The sequence below is a fragment of the Eulemur rufifrons genome, chromosome 16 (assembly GCF_041146395.1).
Source record: "Eulemur rufifrons isolate Redbay chromosome 16, OSU_ERuf_1, whole genome shotgun sequence".
Classification (NCBI taxonomy): domain Eukaryota; kingdom Metazoa; phylum Chordata; class Mammalia; order Primates; family Lemuridae; genus Eulemur; species Eulemur rufifrons.
Genome location: NC_090998.1, coordinates 21,384,697 through 21,399,463, shown reverse-complemented (window position 1 = coordinate 21,399,463; position 14,767 = coordinate 21,384,697).

Below are 14,767 nucleotides of genomic sequence, written 5' to 3'. Positions count from 1 at the left end.
AGTATTTAGAAAAAATACGGGCTTCAGATGAGATAAACAAGGGTTTGAATTCTGATCTTGCAATGTGGACTAGTTATTTAACCTGATTCTCAATTTACTTATGTGTAGAACAAGAAGGAGAAGACCTATGTCATGGAAGTGAGATAATAAATGCTCAAGAGATGTTAATTTCCAACTTCCACCCCTTCAGTTTAGGGAGGACTAGATCATCTTTCAGGGACATTTTAACTGAGATAACTTAGTATTTTTATTAGCTAGCTAGGATGGATGTAATAAAGTACCACAAGCTGAGTGGCTTAAATAACAGAAATTGATTGTCTTCCAGTTCTAGAGGCTAGAAGTCTGAGATCAAAGCATCAGCAGGGTTGGTTCCTTTTGAGGACTGAGAGGGAGAAATTGGTCCCATGCTTCTCCCGTATCCTCTGGTGGGTTGCTGAGAACATTTTGTGTTCTTTGGCTTATTAAATGTCACCCTGATCTCTGCCTTCAACTTCGCATGACGTTCTCCCTATGTATATATCTATGTCTAAATTTCCCTATTTTATAAGGAGCCCAGTCATATCGGATTAGGGGTCCAGCCTATTCTGGTAAGACCTCATCTAACTAATTACATGTGCAGCCACCCTGCCTCCAGCTAGGGTCACATTCTCAGGTACACATTCTGGAGTTAGGACTTGAAGGCATGAATTTTGAGAGGGCACCATTCAACCTATAACATTATTCTAAGCCATCTTTACTAGGGACAGCTTTTTGTAAAACTCAGGATTTAATGTGAATATTTGTTGCCCTGACATAATTTTCACCCACTAAAGAGTTCAGGTTTATCAGATTGTCAGGTAATAATGTCTCCTGTAATAATCTACATGAGATGTTTAATGAAAGCAATTACAGAAACATTTCCTTAGTTAAACATCATATAATTGTCTTCCCACAACATGGCAGTATAACCAGAAGAGGTCAAATCATTATCAATGAAAGAATCTCTGCAATTCAGGGAGCTTCAGTACTCATTATCACACTAAGCTGAACTACATTGTTTGATTTTCACATAATAACATATTTTTGTGGGCTCTGATTAATAATACATGTACTATGTATTGATTTCCATTTGTTTAAGTGTTTTCGTAGGCAGCCTTGCTTTAAGATTAGTACTGGATAGCATTCAGCCTTGTGTTTGAAGAGCGTGCTGGCAATAACTGGAACCTATACATGATTTAGGTTCCAGTTACTTTATCTGTCTCTCTCTCTCTGTTTCCCTCTTCACTTTTCTTTAGCCACAGTCATTTGTCTAAAAAAAAATGTTGAGAAACTCCTGTGTATAAAATAACACAATACTGGGTGCTAGAACTACAAAGCCTTACTATGAAGAACTTCACAGTTTAGCAAGGGGAAACACAGTTTGTCTTAGCCCTCTTGGGCTGCTATAACAAAAATGCTATAGAATGGGTGACTTAAAAACAACAGAAATTTCCTTGGCTATGCAGACACTTTTTAATTTGATCAGGTCCCATTTATTTATTTTTGTTGTTGCTGTGATTACCCTTTGGGGTCTTCTTCATGAATTCTTTGCCTAGGCCAATGTCTATATGAGTTTTTCCAACATTTTCTTCTAGAATTCTTGTAGTTTCATGTGCCTTAGGTTTGAGTCTGTTATCCACCATGAGTTGATTTTTGTGAGAGGTGAAAGGTGTGGATCCTGTTTTAGTCTTCTACATGTGGCTATCCAGTTTTCCCAGTACCATTTATTGAATAAGAGTTCTTTTCCCTAGTGTATGTTTTTGTTTGCTTTGTCCAAGATTATATGGCTATATGAAAATGGTTTAATATCTAATCATCAGGGAAATGCAAATCAAAACCACAGTAAGATACCACTTATCTCCGGTGAGAATGGCCTTCATCAAAAGTTCCCAAAACAATAAATGTTGGCATGGATTGGAGAGATAGGAACACTCATACACTACTGATGGGACTGCAAACTAGTACAACCTCTGTGGAAAGCAATATGAAGATATCTCAAAGACCTACAAGTAGAACTACCATTTGATCCAGCAATCCCATTACTGGGCATCTACCCAAAAGAACAAAAGACGTTCTATAAAAATGGCATCTGCACTAGAATGTTTATAGCAGCACAATTCACAATTGCAAAGATATGGAAGCAACCCAAGTGCCCATCAATACGTGAGTGGATTAATAAAATGTGGTATGTGTATACCATGGAGTACTACTCAGCCACAAAAAATAATGGTGATCTAGCACCTCTTATATTATCCTGGATAGAACTGGAGCCCATTCTACTAAGTGAAGTATCCCAAGAATGGAAAAAGAAGCACCACATGTACTCACCATCAAATTGGTATTAACTGATCAACACTGAAGTGCATATATAGTAGTAACATTCATCAGGTCTCAGACATATGGGAGGGAGGAGAAAGGGATGGGTATATACACACCTAATGGATGCAGTGTGCACCATCTGGGGGATGGACATGCTTGAAGCTCTGACTCGGGTGGGGCAAAGGCAATATATGTAACCTAAACATTTGTACCCCCGTAATATGCTGAAATAAAAAACATTAAAAAAAAATAAACAACAGAGATTTATTTCTCACTGTTGTGGAGGCTGTGAAGTTCAAGATCAAAATGCTGGCAAATTCATTGCCTGGTGAAGGCCTGCTTTCTGGTTGATAGATGGCTATCATTTTACTATGCGTTCACATGGCAGGAGGGACAAGGGAGCCCTTTCTCTTTTTTTTTTTTTTGGAGATGGGTCTTGCTCTGTCACCCAGGCTGGAGGGAAGTGGCTATTCATAGGCGTGATCATAGCACAATACAGCCTTGAAATCCTGGGCTTAAGCAATTCTCTTGCCTCAGCCTCCCAAGTAGCTGTAACTGCAGGTATGCGCCACCATGCCTGGTTATTTTTTTTTTTTTTAATTTTTTTAGAAATGAGGCCCTGCTATATTGCCCAGGCTGGTCTCAAACTCCTGGCCTCAAGTGATCCTCCCACCTTGGCCTCCAAAGTACTGAGATTACAGGCTTGAGCCACTGCACCCAGCTGGGAGCTCTCTTTTATAAGGGCACTGATCCCATTCATGAGTTCTCTACCATCATGACCTAATCACTTCCAAAAGTTCCCACCTCCTAATGCCATCACTTTGGGGGTTAGGATTTCAACATATGTATTTTGAGGGGAATGCAAACATTCAGACCATAGCACAGTCATAAATCAATAATTATAAGGCACTTGCCCTTCTGATCAAAATGAAGTAACAGGAATTTACCTTCCTGCAGAAATAACTTTTAAAAAGGACAAAGTATATAAAATATTTTTTAAGACATTCAACATCAGGCAACAATGGTTTCTAGGACATGAGATAATTTCTGAGACATAAGAAATAAGTGAGGTGTGCCATATCATTACCCCAGCTTACTGCCTGGAAAAAATTTTCAGGCGGTAGTGCAGGGAGGAGGAACCCACTCAGAGCTCAGTAGATCCCTTGAGTTTAGGAATTGGAGTTGAGAGTTCCAGGAGACCAAGCAGCTAGAGTTTTCATGGTAGACTACAAGGAAGAGATCACTGCACAAAGAAAGAGCCCTGGAGAGCAAAGAGAGCCCCCTCCAGTCTTCAACCCAGTGCTGATCAGCACATGTATATGAGGAAGCCATCCAAGGTCAAGGGACGAACCACCTGAAAGTAAGTACTAGAAGAAATGATATTTGGAACTCTCTTGGTTCTGTCTGGCTGAAAGTATGGAGGAGAAAGAGAGAAATCAGGAGAGCTGTGTGGGCACCAGGACTTGGAATGTGCCATGTTGGCAAACTCTTTCTGTAAAGGTCCAGATAGCAAATATTTTAGGATTTATGGACAGCATGTAGTCTTGTTGGACACTCATTTCTGTGGTCCTTGGGCTGTAGACTGCAGGTCTTTGCTGTAGGAGACGGGGCATGACTACATGATTTTAAACAGGAGAAGACCATTGGGGTTTGCATTTTAGATAGACTACTTTGCCAAATGTGTGGATGCATCAGAGGGCACATAGCAGAGAGTCCAGTTAGGGAGCTAAGGTGTTAGTCCAGTCAGAAGACAAAGGTGGGGAGGGATGGCTTTGTGAATCTGAAACACTGGAGAGAAGGCTGGGTTGGAATTATAGATTTGGAAGTTATTAGCATATGTCTGAGTTTAAACCCCAAGCATGGATAAAATTGTGGTAGGAGAGTATGCTGAGGGAGAAGATTTTTTGTTGAAAGACTAATGTGTGCTGGACACAGCTACTTGTTAGCACATTCATCCTTAATATGTCTCTGGATAGATAAATTTTATTAGCCCCATTTTACAGATGATGAACCTAAAAGGTCAGAGAGGTTAAGCAGCTTTCCCAGAGCTACCAATTAGAAAGAGACCAAATTGGGATGTAAAACCAGTCCATTTGGTTCTAAACGTCTTACCTCTCCATAGTGTGCTGTTCTCAGCTGTCTTTAAGACATAGAGCTAAGCTAGTGGTCTTCAGCTACTGCTGCAGTATGTTCTCTTTCTCATTGCTCGTGTCCCTTTGCCTTCACCCATTTTCAGATGGTCCAGAGAACTGTCCACGTTGCTAATGAAAGAGAGAGGCCATGTGCTGCTGCTGGGGGCCCATTATGTCGCCATTTGCAAAGAGTACCCCTTGCCTCTTTGCAACGAATTTTGCCTCCCAGTCCTTGCATTTAAACCAACTCGACTGCCTTGCCACCAATCCTTCCAAACTTAAAATTTCATATAGTTCATACACACAGAATTCAAATGATCCTGAGACACTATCCTGTAGTGAGGAATTTCTAAAAGTCAGTCCTAGCACTGCAACTGTTCGCGAAGAGAAACTGGCCAATATTCATAATTCTTCAAACATATGGTAAGGCAGAGCATATTTTAAATATCAAGAACATTTACTTGAGACCTTCCCAAATGGTTTCAAAATTTTATTTGGGGTTTGGACACACATCAAAACATGTATTTACCTGACAGATCGTGGCCTGCCTAAGCCTTTGCAGTGCATGCATTTTTCATGGCATGATATTGAATATACATATTAATTAAATTTTGCATCTAACTCTGCACCCAAACTGGGAATGGCTTTGATAGATATGCAGTACTTCATGAAAGTAACTCTAACATACTTCTCTTAACACGAGTTTCCCCTTTTTATTTGTTCAGTAGGAAAAACAAACACTGAGCATATGGAAGGAAAACAGGGACTGCTGAAAACTTTGAAAAATATTTTGTGTAGGTTTCATTTTGGTTACACAGGACTTAATGTTTTGAAGAATTTAGTGCAAATTTTTCTTCGTTCCGAGGAAATTTGCCGATATGAGAAAAGTAGAATTGTGTCTGTCCTTGAGCAAACACAAGCTTCGAGAAGAAAGGCACATTGTGGGTGGGAGGTCCATTTTACCGATAGCCTGCTGGAGGCAGAGAGGAAGGCATATTTCCCAAAATTAGACCAGTATTCTAGGAAAACTTGACATGATCCCAAATCTTTTATTTTTGCAATATCTTACTGTACTTCTAGAAGATATGTTCTTTTAAAACTAGAAGTTGAATAAAAATACTGAAGAGAAATGCTTTTTGCATTTATTAGGATTGAATCTCTGTATCAGAAATCATTAGTAACATGAACCATGAAACAGTGAACTGATATAAATGTGATAGGAACATGATATCAGTTTAACAAGTAAGTATTCATAAAGCCATGGATTGCTTTATAAGGACATACTTCTAATTTTCTAAATTCCTGGTTTTCCCCATCCTGATTTCCCCCACACGTGATTTCTTTCATATCATCCCTTTGTTTACACAAAGCCAATATTCTGTCTCCAAAGTGTCTAAAAATTCCACTTTTCACAAGAAATCTACTTTGATTACAAGGGAAGAAGGGGGTATAGAGAGATGGGAAAATGAAAATATTCTCTTTTTGCTAGCAGAGTCACAAACATCTGACTGTTTTTTGACTTTAATTTCATATGAAATAAAATGTAAAGCATCCCTAGATAAGCATCTTATTATGCTTGGTTACACCTCTCCAGACTTTTCTAAGAATGTGGTTTATTGATAAATATTCTTAATCCATAAACAAATTTATTCATTTTCACTAAAATATCTAAAAGAAAATGATCTTTTCTTCTATATAAAATTAAGTATATTTATTGCATGTAGATACATATACTCACATATATATACATGTTCTTATTTTCCTATTTTTAAATGTTGAATTTAAAAATTCCTTTTTTTAACAGCAAGCATGATAGCATATTTTGTCTTTAGAACTCCATTGTTTCTGTGAAACACGAGATCTCTTGTGAATTTCTAAGCTTTGAGAAATAGGGATATAATAAAAGAGGCCAGTGTCCCTGACATCTCGTGAACACCCACCACTTGTATTTTAAATAGTAAATGCAAAACACATTCTAATTAATAGCTATAATCTTCTTACTTGAAGGATTTATCATGTTGACTCTATTGCAAGTGTACCACCTTATAGATCGGAAATTTCTAGTGAAGGGAAGATTTGCTCTACAAATAAAAGAAGATACGGCTGCAGATAAATTTGGGTGTGTGCATAATTGAAAGAGCTATAGAACCTAAAATGGGGAGGAAACAAATGATTCCTGGAATTGCTTGCTGCCCATTGAATCTCTGCCCATTTCTAAAAAAGAACCTTGAAAAAAAACATATCCTGGCAAAATATTGGTTTCCATTACTTTTCATTTTCTCTTGCCAGGATCAGAACCAGATGTTCTGTAATATAGCAAAGTCTGTTCTATTGGCATTTTTGGTTGTATTAACTTCAGAAACTACTGGAAATTTTATGTGAGAAGATTCACAGGTGATTGTCATCCAAATTTCCTGAGACTTCAGGGGTTTTGATGGGGTTGGAGAAGAGATGGCATACAGTGAAAGTGTCCAAATATCTTGTGTTCTCTTCTTGATACGCTCATATTCATAATGAAACACATATGCTCATATAACTTATCTTACAACATATGGTACAATATAATTGAAGAAAGTCTATGCAATTATTTCACCCCTCCTAAAAAAAGAAAACAGTTCTGCATTATTAATAAAAACGAGTCAGGGCTTAGGGTATGTGCTAGAGATACAGAATTTAAATATAGCCTACCAAAATATCCTCCACTAAGTGGAAAATTAGGATGAGACACTGTACAAGTAGGTTGCAGTTTGGGTAGGTGTCATTTCCTTTTTCTCCCTCTCGTATGTCTAACCTGACCATAAAGTAAGCAATTTCAAAACTGACAACTAAAGCACATAGAACTTGAACTTATGTGGGTGATCATACTTAAAATTAGATCCATGACTTTCCCCCTCTGCTAATTTTGTCGTCTCAATTAACAGTGGGAATGTCTCTTAAAATGCAATACTGTATTAAACACGCCCTTCACCCTCCCCACACACTACATTTGCTGAACTGATCAAAGTGCTTGCAGAGACTAGCATTTCTAGGATAGTGTTCTGGCAATAATTACCAGAGTCTGGCTATGGAAAGAGTCTCACCACCCACCCCTGCAGGCTCTGTCCTGAAGGTCTAGCTATTGACATGGTGTTGACCATGTGAGTGAGTTTCAATCGGACATGCTTAGGTTTTCATTTTATAATGGCTATTAGACAAAGCAATGAAAGCATGTGCATTGGTAAAGAGAAACAGGAAAATGTAGATAATAATATTAATATTTTGCTTTGGTGAAATAACCTTTCTGAAGAGGCTCTGTAGTCTTCATTTCATGCACTTACCTCACTGGTGCGGTGGAAACACATGTAATGAGACGGAGCAAGTCTCCTCCATAAGAACAGGAGGGGAAGGTCGCTACTAAAGTGCCAAACTCCCCATCTTCATCCCATTCTCCCATACACATAAAAGAGGCTGTATGGGTGGGTTTCCACCATAACATTTCATATCCTGTAGGGAGTATGAAGATCAGAAAAAGTTAGCGATGAAGCCAAGCAGGATATGACCAGATATTCGGAGAGTCCCTAGCCACAAAACTGGGAGGCTGAATGGGAGTCCTGACATTTTTCAAAAGCTCTTTTAGGAGGGGTGTGCCCAGGTCAGCTTGGCAACTTAGGCAGCACTCCCCGCAAACGTATTAAACCCATGAATTATCAAAAGACTCAGGGGTACAAATTCTCTTTGTACAATTTTTTTTCCCTTAATGTTTACCAGTGAACAATACCTTAGTTACTAGTGAAAACCTTACCAGGAATTAGTTGATAACCTACCGAGGGAAAGAGGGAAATATGTATATGTGAGGTCCTGGGGGCTCGAGCCCCGAGGGTTAGAATTTTAGGGAACAGGATGACAGAATGAAAAATGGAGCTGCTGAGGTCGGGCAAGGGGCCAAGGGTAGGTCTCTATCTATTTCACAATTTTCCCTCAAATTAGCTTTGACAATGAGACTCAAAATTAAATTTAGACATGTCATAGCTTGCCAAATGCCATGGACAATGTTTTGTATTTCTCTGTTTGCATTGCCCAGAGATGAATAACAATTGTGCATTAGTGTTCTAATTCCTAAAATGGTCAATCACCTTTGAAAAGAGGCTCCCTTCTTCCTTCCAGAAGGTGGGTTTTGGAATCTCTGGAAGAACCAAGAAATGTTTTTCTTAGAAGGTTGAAAATGTGTCCCATTGCCTAGAGAAAAGGTTTGCATCGTATTTGCTGGAGTATAAAATACAATTACTCCCTCCATACCAACGTGCTTCAGGCTGCTTCCAGACAGCTGGTCAGAGTTGATCTCAATTACTATCTCCCCCTCCACTCCTTCTCAGATGAAAGAGACAATCAAGACTTCATTAGGCCACGGGACTTCTAGGTAGGGGCTTCTTGGCTTTCTGACATTCCCCTGGGGCAGTGAACGTGTGTGTACAAAGACCCAGCCTGGATGAAGGTAGGAGGGCAGCACTTAAATGTATTAAAATTTAAACTGAGATATGTCAGATCAGGTGTGTCTTACATTAAACAGATGTGATGATCAGACAATTTATGCTCTGTGGGTTAAAAAGAAAATCAGCACCCACTCTCTCTAAGTGTAAACCCTGCCATGGGAAGAAGGTGGTGGTTCTGGTTCAGAAAGATGGCAAGTACTGGAACAGAGCATGTCCTGATGCTGGCTTGGCACCCTGGCAGACAACTGAGTTTAGAATTCCAAGAGTTGAGCACTAACTGTTGCAACCTAAGAGCCACTCAAGCTGACTGAAGTGATTACAATTGTTCTCCCTCCCTGTGGAACCACGGAAGGAGGGCGAGCTATGTGGACCAGAGAAGCACCATCACTGGGTAGACTGGCGCCGACTGTCGAAGGCGACACCATGTGGCAGCGCAAAGCATTCGCAGAAGCAGACTGGTGAGACCCATGTTCTTCCTCTTTGTACTGCATAAGCCCTGAAGTTAATCGAAGATTCAGTGGAACGGAGAAGCAGATACTATGGCTAATATGACACATGGAGTATTAGAGTAATTAATTGGAAAAAATAAAGTACCTACGACTATATTTGCTACTTGAGTTTATGGAGGCGTTTATACTGATTACATTCATTGAACCCTCTCTCAGTACTTATATTACAGAAAGGAAACCTTAGGTTGGGGGAGACTCAGTAGTTGGGGATAAAGTTCATCAAATGTTATACAACAATTTAGCTCCATGCCACGAATGGGAATCCAGTTCTGATATCTCTTTCAGTGCTCTATTCATTATATAAGACAGCATTTCCTAAAATTTAACAGCCTTGATACTTCCCTTTCATGATTACTGACCTCATCCATTTATTACTCATTTATCTACTTATTCAATCAACAAATATTTACTGAGCAGCTATTATGTGTCAGATACTCTCCTACATGACAGGAATACAGAAGAGAAAAATATAAATTCCTTGTCCTTGTAGAGCTTTGTTTTTAAATGAGCTTTTTTCCCCCATAGCTCTTTTAAAAAAAAATGTTTTTCATTTGTGGACTTGGATTAAAAGAAATTTTAAAAAGTTAAAAAGGCTAAAGCCATATTGAAAGCTGTGGCAAGTAGAAAATCTCAAAGGCTCAAAATCGTACTTAATAATGGGGCATGGCCAATGAAGTCCACCTCCTGAATGTTGTTTGATCAAACACTCCAGCCGCGCAGAGGGCATTATCTGTAGAATCACAGCCTGATTTGTAGAGGATAAGAGATCATTTGTAGACTAATGTGGGTTAGGTAAGGGTTAGCTCTAAGCAAAACTGCAATGTGGGCAGAGGACGCTTTTAGTATTCATCCTTTATCCTTTGTGTTCTCTTAATTTTTCCCCTAATACTGGCATCATCTCTTCACGATGGGGGAATAGCCTCACTCCTCAATCTTTCCACTCTCTTCTATCTCTCAAACCTACATCCCCTTCAGAGGAAGATATAAATATATGGCGAGAGTTGTAAGTGCTTTAACCCAAGTGATTTAGCAGAAACCAGAGCATTAAGATGAATAAATCCCTAGCAGGATTTAAACCCCACGAGTACTAAAGTTGGAGTGTCGAGCTTGGTTTGGCAGGAGGCAGAGCAGAGGGAAGCGTTGGAATGGTGTTTGATCATTCCAGGCATCTCTGAGTGTCTGAGTTTGGGATCATAATCATTGATGCCATTTTGGATATTATTATAGTGCTTTGGATTACATTGATAGTAAGTTATGAGATATAAATTTAGATTAATTAGAGATATTTTAAGGTATTATTTCTCGTTTTTGTGATTGCCTATTGGTAAACTTAGTTGATACTTATTCACAGATTTAGAAATTGTCAACAATACTGTCATGTAATTTTTTTTTATTAGTCATGTAATTTTGCATAGCCCAAGTATATGTTATGGCCTATGTTATTAAAAGGATTTGTGTAAAATTTGGATTCAGTCAAAAGGCCACGCTCAAGGATCCAGAAGGCCACATGTGGCCCCCAAGACTGCAGGTTCCCCACCCCCTGGCCTATGTTCTAAAAATATAAAAACATGGTCATATAAAAATTGACCTCAGCTTTAGACCTAAATGCAGATCCTCACAAACTCCAATTTAAAAAAAATTCTATAGAGATAGATTATAAATGCAAACTCATAAACAAACATTGATACCCAATAAAGATAAACACATGCCAGAACCTTGGAGAAATCCCACCAATTGTAAGGCAGATGAGTTTTATCTGGAAAAATCTTACCAAAGCTTTTGCCTTTGAACGGATCCTTGTTGAAAAAAAATTTAGAAAGTATGCCATATTTTGCATTAATTCAGAGACCCACAGCCTAGGCCAGCTAAACTCTGCTCATAAGGGCTACTTTGGGCAGAAACCTGAAGACTATTCCTGTCCTTGCTTCTTCAATTCTGGCCATTCACATTACTCAATTTTATCATTTAGCAAATTACAAAAGCCAAAAGGCAGTAAATTGAAAATAAGCTTGCTTTGCAGCTTAAGAGGTATAGTTCCTACAAGTAAAGTGCATTAGATCAAACAGAGATAAAATGGAGCCTGGAGCAGTGCCAGTTTAGTAGTGTAGCATTTCATACGCTCCACTGGTTATTAAACAATATATTAATGCCTGCCAAAAGTGATATTTATGTAGGTTCTGTGCAAGTTAACTTGAATCGCAGCTAAGAAAAATGATAGGAGAAAATTGATCATCTCCCAGCTTCAGGTAACTCAGATTCATGTTCATTAATGAATATTAAGTTTGGAGATACCTTACGTCCTTTGAGTAAAATCAAAACAAAAAAATTAGCTTTTGAAAACAGTTTTCATAAACAATGGAATAAGAAATTCTAAAAATAAATCTATAAAAATAGATCTACTTTAGAGATCAGAAAAAAAATGTTTGAGAAAACAAATTGGCACACTTGATAAAATTTAAGAAGATATGGCCACGATAATGCTGTTAAACCATTAAAGGGACAAAAACTAAAATAAAAAGTAAATGGGATAAACTATGAATGGATATAAATAAGAAATACTTCCAGGAAACAAGTATGCAACAAGTGGAGGTAGTAAATACAAAAATGACAAAGCAGAAAATTTAATTAGTCATTTGGTGTACAGACTTGCAAATTACCTTACAGTTTAGAGTGAAAGGATAAAGACATTAAAAACATGTACTGAGAAGGTGAGAGATTTGGACAACAGAAAATAAAAATAAAAATATAAGTATAAAAGTTACATTTGAAGAAGCAGCAAGAACTTTTTTGGTCACAACCAAAGACACATTTGGAGAAAATATTCTGGACTAAAAATGATTCAGGTTAGCAAATGTATAGGTTGTCAACATATTAAGCTATGTAAGTGGAAGAAAGGCACATTATTAAACATTTCCAGAAGAAATATTTGAAATATGAGGATTATTAAGATCTCTTCAAGCACTGTGAGTATATCACAATGGCATGTGACTTTTTTCTCTCACAGTACTAATAAAGGATAGCTATATATACAGAGATCTGAGGAGAAACTTCTTTAGTATAAGATGATAGAAAATTTCTCTCTCATATGTGAAGAGAATATATTCTCAGATACATAAGAACATCAAAAAAAACACTGCCTTCCATATAATTTGAAGTTAAAGGCCTAAAAAAAATCCAAAAATAAGGTAAAACAGGAAATTAAGGACATTCAGTAAGCAATGAAACAAGCTAAATATAGATTCATTTTAAATGATTATTTTACATATAACAATAGTGACCTAGCACCTCTTATATTATCCTGGATAGAGATTGAGCCCATCCTTCGAAATGAGGTATCCCAAGGATGGAAAAACATGCACCACATGTACTCACCATCAAATTGGTACTAACTGACCAACACTAAGGTGTTCACATGGTATTAATATTCATTGGGTGCTGGTCAGGTTGGGGGTTGGAGGGGTAAATCCACAACTAATGGAAGCAGAATGCACTGTATGGGGGAAGGACACGCTTATAGCCCTGGCTTGGGTGAGGCAAACACATTACAGGTAACCAAAATGTTTGTACCCCCATAATATCCTGAATTTAAAAAAAATGACTTTAAAATTAAATTTTGCAATGTCAAAATTAGTCTGAAAGGAATAAGTATAGAATATAAATTTTAATAAATGACAATCTTGTTCTAATATTGATACACATACACAAAGAAAAGTGCATGACTCTAAGCTCAGATGAAAGCAAAATTATATGTGATTGCATATTTTAAATGAGACACGAAAAGTTGTGATTTCAGTTTATGTTTAGCTGAATGGAGAATTCCAGTTTTCAAGAAACATAAGATAACCAGTTACAGACACGCAGCTTATACTTCTTAAAATAACCAACTTTTAGATAAAGGCAGAGAAAACAATTTTTTAACAGTGATAGAAATAAATTAATAAACAAAGAAAACTAAAAAATATAATGTACAAGATGGCATAATCAAAGTAAGATAATGTGACAATAATAACAATAAATACAAATGGACCATATTTCTTTATGAAAGACAAAATGATTTTTACACTGGTTTAATAGGTAAGATGATATTGCATGGTGTTTATAAGAGATTCACCTGTACCTAATGAAATAAGATTAAGTTAAAGATTAAGTTAAAAGATCAGCAAGACATACAAATATAACTATAAGGTAAAAGGGGGTCATAAAGAATAATTAAAAAAAGATCATATTGACTAAAATGCACATTGAAGACAGAATTGCTACATATAGGGAACTCAGCAAGAAATATATAGGTATATGAAGAACAGTATAAAATTACTAAAGGTCATGAAACAAGACATCATTAGAAAGCACTACCATATTCCTGGTAAAAAGATTCAGTAATGTATAAAATAGCAAATCTATAAAAATTAATTGATATTAGGTTATGAAATATGGAATATCTGATTTCCTTAAGTACTAAATTTGACACTCATTTCATTTTGACCTTCTTGGTTTTTTTTTTTTTATTGTGAAAATATATCCTCATTCTTTCAAACTCACATTTTGGCTTGTGATTATCTTTCAAATTTTTTAGAACAATTTTTGTGAAATCATGGATAAGTAAAAAATCCATGTTATTTTTGAATATGAGTTCATTCATGGAGCCAGTGTAGCGCAGACAGCTTGAAATATCAACAAAGTGTTTGGGAAGGATGTGGTCAATGAACTCACAGTATGTCAATGGTTTGAGAAGCTACATTTTGGTGATTTTAGTCTTGAAAATGAGCCACATGCGTGCCCTGAGACTAAGGTGGATAATGATGATCTGAAAGCTGTAGTGGAAACGAATCCATCTCAGCCTTTGTGTGAATTAGCAGCAAGGTTTGACATTACTATTCCAACAATATTGAACCATTTGAAACAAATGGGCAGGCAAAGTAAAGAAGCTGTATAGATGGGTTCTCCATGAATTAAACGAACATGAGAAGAGAAATGGCCTCGAAGCTTGCCTTTTCTTGCTGTCAGGACATAAAGGTGAACCATTTCTACATGGTATTGTTACATGTGATGAAAAATGGATTCTTTTTGATAATCACAAGCTTTCGGCACAATGGTTGGATAAAGACCAAGTGCTGACACACAGTCCAAAACCAAATATTCACCAAAAAAAGCTAATGGTGTCTGTTCGGTGGCCCATCATGGGTACTATCCACTACAGCTTCGTGAAACCTATGACAGCGGATCTCTACTGCAACCAATTGTATGAAATGATGAGGATGCTTGCGATTAAGCAGCCCAGATTGGTCAATAGAGACAGGCCAATCCTCTTGCAAGGCAATGC